Raw genomic sequence first — 11,531 nt, 5'->3', positions numbered from 1 at the left:
CAAAAGCTGAATATAGGGAACATTTAAAGATCCCTTTGTAGATAAATTGGGCATGCATATTTAAATTTTTAACTTTTATTTTCTCTCTGTACAATCCAAGATTTAAAACTTTCCAAACTGTATCAATAGTATACCTTCAGAGCAGTAATTACATTGAAATACATAGAAATAGTACAGAATGGAAAACCAGATATGATATAATGAAACTGAAAAAATGCGGATACGAAAATCTATGAAATGCACGTGATCATTTGACCCACAAAGTTTATGGGTAGCATCTACAAAAGGATAAACGATCTGTCGTATGATCTACAGGCACTACACTCTGTCTTGATATAGGTTTGTCTCTGGAGTAGTTCTAACACTAGAATGTCTAAGGGTGTTAAGAAAATATGATCAGACAAATTTCCTGTATAGTAATCTGGGAAATGGTTAATACTTGAAGAAAAACTATATAAAATAAATATGGAAGAATCTGGCATTTCCTAGAGGGCTAAGAATGCTCCTTTATAATCTGAAGAAATGAGTGATGATCCCAAAGGAGGAGACTCATGGTTATCCAATTTTTTGACTTCTGAATACTGGAAAGAGGAGCATCTAGTTCTGAGCGGGTATAGCCTCTCCTTTACCAGGGCAAACAGTCTGGGGAGCAGAGCAGAGGCTGGATTTTGGCCTCATCTTTCTAGATACCTTGTGCTGGCACCTCTTCCACAGCCAAATGCTGCAACCTTTACAAAATCCCAGGCAATCCCATAGTGAGGGCAGGTACAAAAAGGAGACTCAGATAACTTCTGTTTTTTTGGATGCCCCACCTGCTATCCTAGGCACACTCATCATGCAGTCATCACTCAGAATGAGTATATTCTGCAAAGGTTTGCTGAATAAATAAATAAACAGAAAAACGTATTTATAAAAGCTGAAGTGCAACCAATTACTCTCTAAAAGTAAAGGACTATCAGACCTATGCACCTTTCTAAATGCTGCCTATATAAACTATATATATGCAGTTTTATGGTTTATGTAGTCGTAGCACTGTTCGGTTTCACCATCTTCACGCTGATCCTCCATTAACCCTGTGAGAAGCACGGAGCCTGATAGTTTCATCTGATTTTTAAAACTTGAGGACAGAGGTTCAGAGAGGATAAGTGGTTTGTGTGAAGTTGCACAGCTGGTAAGGTAGGACCACAAACAGAATTCAACTTCTGAGTAGAAAAAGAGACAGAAGGTACTATCAAGATTTACAAGCGAGAAGTAAAACATTTTGCATTTATCTTTATGGAATGATTAAAAGTAAAGCTTTTGCTGACTATTGATGGGCAGTAGAATCTGTGGGAGAAATGAAGTGGTTTTCTGCTTCTAGTACTTCTTTTTCTAGGTTGTCTTTTATTTTTTATCTTTTGAGCAATTTCAAAATGTACAGAAACACATTAATTCTCAAATTGCACTGCTTGTGTGTATGTGAATGTGTGTATAATTTTATATTGGGTGCAGGGATAATTAAAACCCATTGAAGAAATTCTAAATTAGGATAAATGGACAAGAGTTTTAAATTTTTTTTTGGTAAAAAGTTCTAAAACAAGAAGATAATTATAAAAAAATTTATAAATAATGCTACACAATCATTTCTCATCATTTTTATACAAATGAGAGTTTTAATACACTGAAGAAAGGGAAAAAACGATAAAGAGCTTGCATGTAAATACCTTCTCATTAAATCATTTTTTTCTCATCTTTGTCAAAATTTTAAAAAATAGATGAAAATCCTAGGTTACATGGTCATTAAGGCTGCATATTGTATTAAGATGTATGAAATGCAAATGTTAAGTTTTGAAATGCTAAATATAGCACAATTGTAAATATTCTATTTTATGAGTGATAAGTGTCCTGTATACATAATGTCACATTGCAAATGAATTGAAATTGTGAAATTCAGAGTTTTTCTTTATCCTCAATGGTAAACTGCTTTTATATTTTAAACACATGAATGTTAAAAAGTACAATACCAGAGGCTCTTTATAGAGTCAAATTTAGTGGTACAAACTCCGAATTGCTGGTATGTCAAAAGCACAGTATAACTTTTGTTACACAAAACTAAATCAAGGCAAGAAATAGCAACCCAGCTTATGTAAAATATTTTGCCTAACAGCAGCCTGGAGTGGAAGAAAAAATTGCTGGAGTGTAATGCTCACATATTAGTGTTTATGAACATACTGTGGGCAAGATCTAGATTCATAAAGTCCACCTTGGTCCATTCAATTTTCATCAGTACTTGGGTCCTTTACTCTATCCTCTAAATAATAAACTGAAATGAAAAGGGAAGACATATGATCAGTGAGGTGTTCAAGATTCATTTTAGAGATACACAATAAGTAAACTCCCTTATGTTTTCTAATGTGTGAAGTATACCATATAACATCACAGCTTCTATTGATGCATTGATTTTACTCCATGTTAGTATAGGTCTCCTTTAAAAGCCAATTTTGCTACTACTTGTAAAGTACAGAAATATTATACCTCGATTCTCATCTGTTTTCATGGCTTAAGAACATGCAGCAGTTTTTAAGTACTATTGAAATAAGACAATATGTATAAAGAAGAATGAAAGAGAAATCTGGGCGGTAAGAATTTGAAATGTCAATAGATTAAGCTCTCCTTGGTTTCTAACTCTACTTTTTCAGATCTCTTTTATGCTATTTCTTTCCTTTTTTCATAAGATTTAAGAAATCCTCCAAGGATTTTGCAAGCTCCTTTTGGGGGCTTTTCATAATGACGGCTGCAGGCTGATACTTCAGGTGACTGTGAAATCTTCTTCATACAAGTCAGTTGAAATTATGCCGGCAGTAATCATGTTGAATTTACCCTGAGAATAGACAGAGCAAATAAATATGTATAGGATCAATTTTTACATTCAATTAGATATTTGCATTTTATGCAAATAATTAAAATGAGGATGAAAATTACCTTGTGAAGCACATTATACACATTTATATAGCATGCATTACTTTACCAGGGTTAAAATATTAAAATTATGCCTGATATGCACATGTAGAAACAGATCCTGGGAATGAAACATTTATAGTAAACATCCATATGTTTTAGTAAACACAATTGCAAGCTTTCCAAAGTAGGCAAACGCGTGAATTCTTTAAACAGTTACAAAGAATTAAAATAGTCACTCTTTTTATATTCCTTAAAGAAAAAAAAAAATAACACTAAGTAGCATGCATTGCAATTGTAACAAAATAAAAATAATGAAAATAGTAATGATAAGCACTTATTGGGGCTTTATACATTTTTTTAATTCTGACATCACAATAAGCTCACGATTTAGGCCTGATTACACTCATTTTACAAAAGACTGACCTTAGAAGAGAGGCAATTTAGTCATTTTTGGCTGATAAATCTGGTGGAACTTAAGACCAAGCCTTAAAGAAATAATCAATTATAACAGCTAAGACTTACTTAGGACTTACCATGTTCTAGGCACTGTTCATAGTGCTTTCCATATGTTAACTCAGAGAATCTACCTTATGTGATTGATTCCATTATGATTTCCATTTTACTGGCAAGGAAACTGAGGCACGGAATGATTAAATATCTTGCCTAAGGTTACACAGCTAGTGGATGGCAGCAGAGATAGGTACAAATGCAGAGATTCAACTGCAGACATCCAGCTGTGGTATTTGTGTTAGCCATGCTTTGGTTTAGATGCAAGTTATGCTTTGGTTTAGATGCAAAAAAGCTTACGTAGCAAGCTTTTTTCTTTTTGCTATGTTTCCCTCTCTGTAGTAGTAGATTGGGATTCCTTCCCCTCTTTCAATTAGGGACCTCCTTGTCATGAGACCCTTCACATTTTCAGAACTTCATAGTCTCATGAGTTCAGAGAACTAAATATATGTGTCATTCATTAAAGGTTTACTTTTCAGGTAGCTGCCCCTAGGTCGGTATTAATTTTTAGATTATGTCATAAAGCTAAGTTTATCTCTTGAGGAGAGAAACAAAGGGGAACAAGCAATACATGAAAACACTATTATGACAAGTAATGAAAAGAATTTCATTATATATGAAAAAGTTATAGTAATTGGGCTATGGTTAAAGCAAGGAAAAGAGAACTATATTAACTCAACAGCTTTGTAAGCATCCTGCCAGTGTCCTGGAATTGTCACATTCCTAGGCTAGGAATCAGGCAGTATTTGGGGAATGTACCACCAGCGCCCTGAAAATGCCTCTCCCAACATCACTTGAGTGGCAGGTCTAGGAGGCTGGCCGGGCCTAACCCCTAAAGGCAGATAAGACTTAAGCTCCAGAGGAGGCACAAATTCAACCAATTTAGGTATTGCTCTCATTTTACATGTGTGGCAACATTTATTACAGCTGTGAGAGCCAAAAATCCTAAGTCCCCAGCATGTCTCTCTAATGTGCTGAAAAAGGCCAAAAGAAAGAAAATGGCTTTGGGGGCACTAGTAACTATGCCTCTTAAAATTTGCATTGGAACCAAATCTCTTCATTCCTGGGTTGGGTTTCATCTAAAACCCTTCAGGTGATTAGATTAAACATCACTCATTGCAGAAGACACTTCCCTTAGCTGACTGCAGATGTAATCAGCCCTGGATGCAGCCAGTGTGCTCATGATTAAGTCCATCAGTTGTCCTCACAGCAACAGATAGGCCAGTGCTTGCTTGATCAGAAAACCGGGCACCATGACCTAGCCAAGTTGACACATGAACCTATCACATAAATGTGTGTACACCTACATAAGAACAGCAGTTCATGTTATATTGAACTCTATACAAAAATTGACACAAGCCCATTTGCTCATGCACAAAAATGAATTAATATTGTGTGACATTTAAAAACCTTGCCCAAGTTTTCAGGCTCTCTAGTGGGTAAAAACACTGTTTAGATATCACCTTTGGGATTTCTCATCGCCATTTCATTACTATCCATATACTGGCCATCATAATTAAGTCAGTTGGGTAGGAGGGAGCGGTATGTGACAATCCAGGGCAGAGGATAAGAAGAAATGATTTTAGGAGAAAGTCATGGTCCAATTTCCCTTCCAGGAAAATATAGCAGGACTGAGGGAGTTGGAGAAAAAGCAGGACTGGCAATAATAAGATTCAAGGCTATCTGGAATGCCCCTCTTTGCCGACTTGGATCCCTTCTCTCCTCTCTTTCCTCCTGGTTCCACTTTAAAATTCATTGTAATGTTGTAAGTACCTAATAAAATATAAATGTATTGTGCAAATGTTAAGAATTATCTCTACACACTAGGGTTTAGGGGAAAACAATCTCTGTTCCCATTTCTTTGTTTTCTCACCCTTCTTCTATGCACTTTACCAGAGCATCTATATATTGCCTGGGATTTTTTCACCTTGTTCCTGTATTTCTTCACTGACAGTGACATCCATAGTCCTACTCTTGAGGCAAAATTTGGCTCCCAGCTTCTCAGAGTTAGTGTATGGCTTTTTTTCAGGCAAGATTTCTGATAATCAAAATTTCCTGGGGTGATGCAACCATGTGGCTCAGTGGCAGAGTTCTCGCCTGCCATGTCAGAGACAGGGGTTCGATTCTGATGCCTGCCCATGCCAAAAAAAAATCCTGCTATTGGGTAGTTTTCAACAAAGTAAGTTGGCAGTTCTCAGATAATTGCCAGATCTTTCAAATTTTATTTTTGTTCCTTTTGCTAAAATAAGGGGGAAATAACCATTTGAGTCAATGCCTGACTAGGGTATACTGATAGGCTGATATAGCATTAATTATTTAAATCTTTAGAAGTGGATGGATTTTACACCACTTAGATTCTTTATGAAAAATTTCATCTTTAGCTAGCCACTGATACATTCACTCATATCAAAGAAGTCTCTGTAATTAGTCTTATCCCACATAATGGAAAGATGCTCCTCAACATGTTTTCCCACACCAGATCAACTCTTCACTCATTCTTTGCACCCAAGAGTGGTGCTTTACATAACGAAGTCCAATCTGTCAGTCTCATCAAAATTCCTCTATTAGTTTTTGACAAAAATGATTTTTAAAATCTTTTATTGTGCCAGTCATTACACTATAAATAACAGCTAGTGTTGTTATCGTCATTATCTTATTGAAAGAATTAAATGAGATGTTTGCAAAGCACTTTGAATAGTGTCTTTACCTGTAATAAAGTTCAATATATTCTATCATTATTAGTAACATCTCATTAAATCTTCACAATAGCCCAATAAAGTAGAAAATATTATACCAATTTACAGATAAAAACCCTGAGAGGTGACTTGTCATTGATCAAACCACTAGTAATTAGTGCAGTCAGGACATAATTGCACACACCTGACTCAAAAGCCCTTGTTTTAAATGAAGCCTAGAGAAGATTTCCCCAAATTTTGAATGTTTTTCTAGTCACCTTTTCTTTTAAGGCTTGTAAGTTGCAGAATAATAAAACATAAAACGTCACAAATGCACTTCATGACTAAGAGTAATGATTAAATGAATCAAAGAGTTGTGTATACTAATAGCTTTTCAATGAAAACTATCTGATCATAGCAAAAGACTCCACCTACCCTACCTGATTCCTTCTTCCAGGGGAAAATGAATTCAGTGATAGCAATAAAGTGTCATCATCTAAGCAAGTGAGCGATGAAAGAGGGAAATTATGTAGACATCTGTTTTAGCAATAGGGGGCATGGATTATTCATATTCAAATCACAGTGCCATGGGATTGAATGCTTTGGGGATATTGAAATCTAAAAATATTCTTAGATCAAACACACGTGACTACACACTGCAAGCTTAACAAAACATCTGATAAGAAACTAAAATGGTAATGATCAAGCTAAACCAAAAATTAATTTATAATTAAAAAGCAAGGATAACTAACAGCAATTAAAAATCCTGGCCAACTCAAGACAACATTTCTGGTTCACTGGTAACAAATTGTTCGTCCTCCAAACCGAGGAAATATTGTCAAGCATTGTCAACACTTCTGATTATAAAACTGAATTAGACTTCAATAAACTCTAATTTGGTATTTTTGTGTGAATAAATACCAAAGTGTAGCATCACAGGTTACTAGTGAAACAAAAAAAGAAAACCTCTTAGTTATAAATAAGATCAGTGCATAGAACAAAGCCTGCCAGTTTCTTAAGGAAAAAAGGGAACACCTGCAAATTAGATCATTTTGAGGCTCCTTTGGAGGTCTCGTAAAGCCCACCTGTAGGCCCCAGAACATTCTGCAAGCATCTGGGCTATAGGAAATATTAATGCTCATCTCAAAGGGAATAAAGTTAAATGGCTCATCTCCAATTCACCTCAATTTATGTTTCTTTTTTAAACAATAGTAATTTATTGCTTTATATCACAGAACTGAGGTGGGCTTTATGGCCAACCCAGAAGACAAAAATTACTTCTGGACTTTGAAAAATTCCCTTTGCATGATTTAATTTAATTATCTCCCATGATTCCTCATTTTGCAAAACGGAATCACCATTAACATAGTGCACCAGAACTCTCTTCTCTTTTCTCCCACACATCCTACATCCAGTCCATGGGCAACTCTGTTGCCTCTGTCTACAAAATATTTCTCAAATTTAGTTATTACCTGGTTAGTTCAAGTTATGGTCTCTCTTGAGTTTCTGCAATAGCTGACCAATTAGACCCTCTAGTTCCACTTGTGCATCCCTATTCTCCTCGCCTTAGAGAGGGAACTTTCCAAAATGAAAATCAGATCACAGCACTCTGAGGGTCTCAACCACCCATGGTTTCCCATATTGCAGAAACCTGAGGTCCTTTCCAATCCGTTTTATTAGCATACCACAGCCTCTTCTCCCACGCTTCCTCTCCGTCACTCAATCTTTGAGTAATTGTATTGCCTTCTTGCTAGTCCTAGAACAAAGCAGGAATGCTCCCATGTCTGGGCCTTTCTATTTGGAATCCTTTCTGCATGGAATGCTCTCCTAGAAATATATACACGGCTTGCAGTTTTGCTGCATTTAGTTTCATTCATATGTCACTTCCTCAGACATCTCTTCCCTCAATAGCCTCTCCAAAAATGCACTCTTTGTCACTCTTCCTTTCCTTACCCTGCTTCATGTTTTTCATGGTTTTGTTTGTCACTATGTAACATGATATTATATATTCGATTGTTTAAATGTTTACTGATTTCTCCTCTGCTTCGATGTAAGTCAGCCACTTTGTTTTCTTCGTCTCTGTATCCACAGCTTCTGAAAAAGTTCCCAGTATATAGGACTTTTTCTTAAATGAATTAATGTCTATTTATAATCTACATTTAACTCATGGTTGAGACAATTTAGATAATTCCCTCAAGCCACAATCAAGTAGTCAATCATTGGAGAGTTTCTTTAGAAGTCTTCTTACTCATTTCTAGTACTCCAGATGCTTTCATAGGCTCCTTAGACTCAGTGACCATTTTCTAATCCAGGATGAAAGCAGGAGGTAGCAGAATTGATTTCAGTTTCTCCCCCTCATCTAGCTTGACATTTAGCACTCCAGATTTAATTTATTATTAGAAAAGGAGAGTTGTCACCTCACGAACACCCACCTCATTCCCACTCTCAGATATCTGAATTCCCACCAAGTGTCTCCTATTCATAACTCTAAATGGCATCTATTGTAACCACACTCCACTCCCCAATTTTGCTGCCCTCTGGGGAAGAAAATACGCCTTAAGGATCTGAAACTTTAAGATCTGCCTTTGCTTCATATGACACTTGGACTTGCTGGCTAGAAGAATTGCAAATTGGAACTGAATCATGTTTTAAATGAGGAAAACATATCCCAATAGGGGAAAAAATATTTAAAAGACATATCCTGGTGATATCATGCAAATCTAATCACAATAAGAACTTTTTCAACTTTTTAAAATTGAGGAGGTTGGATTTGTTTAAAAGAGCCATAACTACAGCTACAGTGATTTTACTGAAAATAATTGAATAATTAACATCAGAATGGTATGTCATAATTATTGGAAATGATGTAGGAAGCAAAGATATTTTGTCTATTTTCATCTTAGTGATGAAAATAATGAAAATACAAACGGCTATAATATCATGTGGCAGGCAATGTTATAAGCATTTCATATCTAGCAATCACTCCCTTCAACCCTGTAGCAAGCTGCATCATCTCTCAATTGAATTATTGCAATAACCTTCAACCTGGTCTGCCTGTTTCTGCCCTTGACCCCCACAATCCATTTTCAGCTCCCCCAATAATGCTTTAAAGAACAAGTCATATACCACTTTCTCGCTCAAAACCTTTGCATGGCTTTTCATCTCTCTTAAACTACAAAATCCCTATCACATCCTACACAGTACTCATATTATCTCCTTCTTGATATATAAGTGGTTCCCTGTTGCTCTTCAAACATTTCAGGCATGCTCCTTCCCCTGGGCCTTTGCACCTGACATTCCTTCTGCCTGGGAATCCTTCCTTCAGATATTTGCGTGGCTACTTTCTTTCTTTCTCCAGGTCTTTGCTGAACTGACACCTTCTCTGGCTACCCAAGTTTACAATTGTAGGCCCCACTCCAACATTCTTCTTCTTTCCATTTGTTTCTATAACAGCAATTACCATCATCTGAAATATTATGTGTATTTACCTACCAAATTGTTTGTTCCAGCTTCTACCTCATTAAAATATAAGCACCACGAAAGGCATTTTTGTCTGATTTATTCACAACTACATCCCCATGTGCCAATGGCTGTTATTAGTCTGCTAAAGCTGCCGGAATGCAATATACCAGAAATGGAATGACTTTTATAAAGGGAATTTATTAAGTTGCTAGTTTACAGCTCTAAGACGATGAAAATATCCAAATTAAGGCACCAACAAGAGGTTATCTTCACTTAAAAAAGGCTGATGCTGTCCAAAACACCTCTGCCAGCTGGAAAGGCACTTGGCAATGTCTGCTAGCTTTCTCTCCCAGCTTCTTCAAACAGCTTTCCCAGAGGCATTTTCTTTCTGCATTTCCAAAGGTCTCTGACTGCATGGACTCTAATGCTCTTTGTGAAGTGGTTTCCTCTTAAAGGACTCCGGTAGGCAACCACACCTTGAATGGGAGGGGACACTTTTCCATGGAAACCACCCCATCAAAAGGTACCACCCACAATTGGGTGAGTCACATCTCCATGGAAACCACCAAAAAGATCCCACCCAGCAATAATGAATTAGGACTAAAGAACATGACTTTTCTGGGATACACAATAGTTTCAAACTAGCATGGTGCCTGATACCCAAAAGTTAATAAATATTAGTTTATTATAAAATATTATATTAAATATTAGTTTAAAAATAAGTGTACTAACTTTTTAAATATGAAAGCACCCTGATGTAGTTTCAATGATCATCTCCATTTTGAAGACTGGAAAACAGAGCCGTAGAAGATTAGGTGACGGGCCCAAACTCACACAGCTGGTATTCGGGAGCAGCAAATACGGAACACACAATAAATCTTCTCCATAAGCAACAGTCTCAATTATTAAATAGGATATATAGGATTACAGCACTCTTTTAAAACATTAATTGTATAAGAGTAATACAATGACGGATGATCTATTACGAAACGTGCGGGTTTAAGTCTATTTGCTATCGTCTGTGTGTGCAGATGCCTCGTGTGTTTTGATCAGAGAGTAAAAGCATCTGTACGTCCGAAAAGAAAATTACTGTTCAAGAACTACCATTCAAAAGCCTGGTAGTTGGAGGGGTTTGATTGTTACCATTGTTTATTATCTGCATTGCTGTCTTTGAAAACAACTTATTCACTGTTGGCCTATGCAGCCTTTTAGCTATAAATATGATCATTTTCTGCATTGCTGAACAGATCTCAATATGGATAGAGTGAGAGGCATGTCCTTTCTAGTTGCTTTTTAATCCATTTGTGAGGCTGCTATGTTTGCACTGTCGAGGGAAGGATCGGTTGTCTGATTTTTGTAAAGGATTTACAAAAACACCTGAGGTGATATTTAGGTAAAACCAGAGATACGGCAGGACAAGTCCGGAAGCATGAAACAGCATTCTGGTAGACTAATGCACCCCTGAAACACATCATGGAGAGCTTTATGGTTTTCTTCTTGAAAGAAATTTTAGACATTCTGTTATCGTGGCAATCCTTCTCAAAAGCCTGACTCTTCAAAGTGACCTTTCCCCTGCACTGCCCAAAATAGAAGCTTCACTCCATCTCTGCCTGTGGCAGGAATAAAACAACCCTAATATTCAGCTGCTTTCCAGATCATTCAGGCCATGATAGAATATCATCATAACCTCTTTCCTAAGTGGAATATCCATCCAATTAACCTTGAATATTTCCTAAGAAAGCTCACAATAGAACAGATAATTGCACGCTTGTCAAAAAATTATGACTAACCAGGTACAATAGAGCCCCATAAAATAATTACAATCAAAAGACTAACATTTTCCATGTAGCATTAATGAAACATAACTGTAAGAGATTTTTAAATAAATAACTAGAAAAATAGTAAACATCCACTGCATACAAAATATGCAACCGAAATGAACTAAAA

The 11,531-nt window shown here is 36.4% G+C and overlaps 1 long non-coding RNA gene across 1 annotated transcript in view; it reads right to left on the bottom strand.

Moving 5' to 3' along the window:
- Window positions 1–2,009: 2,009 nt before the first annotated feature.
- The window catches only part of LOC143650114 (uncharacterized), a 61,640-nt gene continuing 52,118 nt past the window's right edge, over window positions 2,010–11,531 (bottom strand). The window contains exon 3 of the long non-coding RNA XR_013159379.1: window positions 2,010–2,860. This is a non-coding gene — a long non-coding RNA (uncharacterized LOC143650114). The remainder of the gene's footprint in view (window positions 2,861–11,531) is intronic.

Source organism: Tamandua tetradactyla, chromosome 11 (genome assembly GCF_023851605.1).
Source record: "Tamandua tetradactyla isolate mTamTet1 chromosome 11, mTamTet1.pri, whole genome shotgun sequence".
In the NCBI taxonomy this organism is placed as follows: Eukaryota; Metazoa; Chordata; class Mammalia; order Pilosa; family Myrmecophagidae; genus Tamandua; species Tamandua tetradactyla.
Note: the sequence above shows the minus strand (reverse complement) of the source record. Positions and strands in the feature narration are given on the sequence as shown.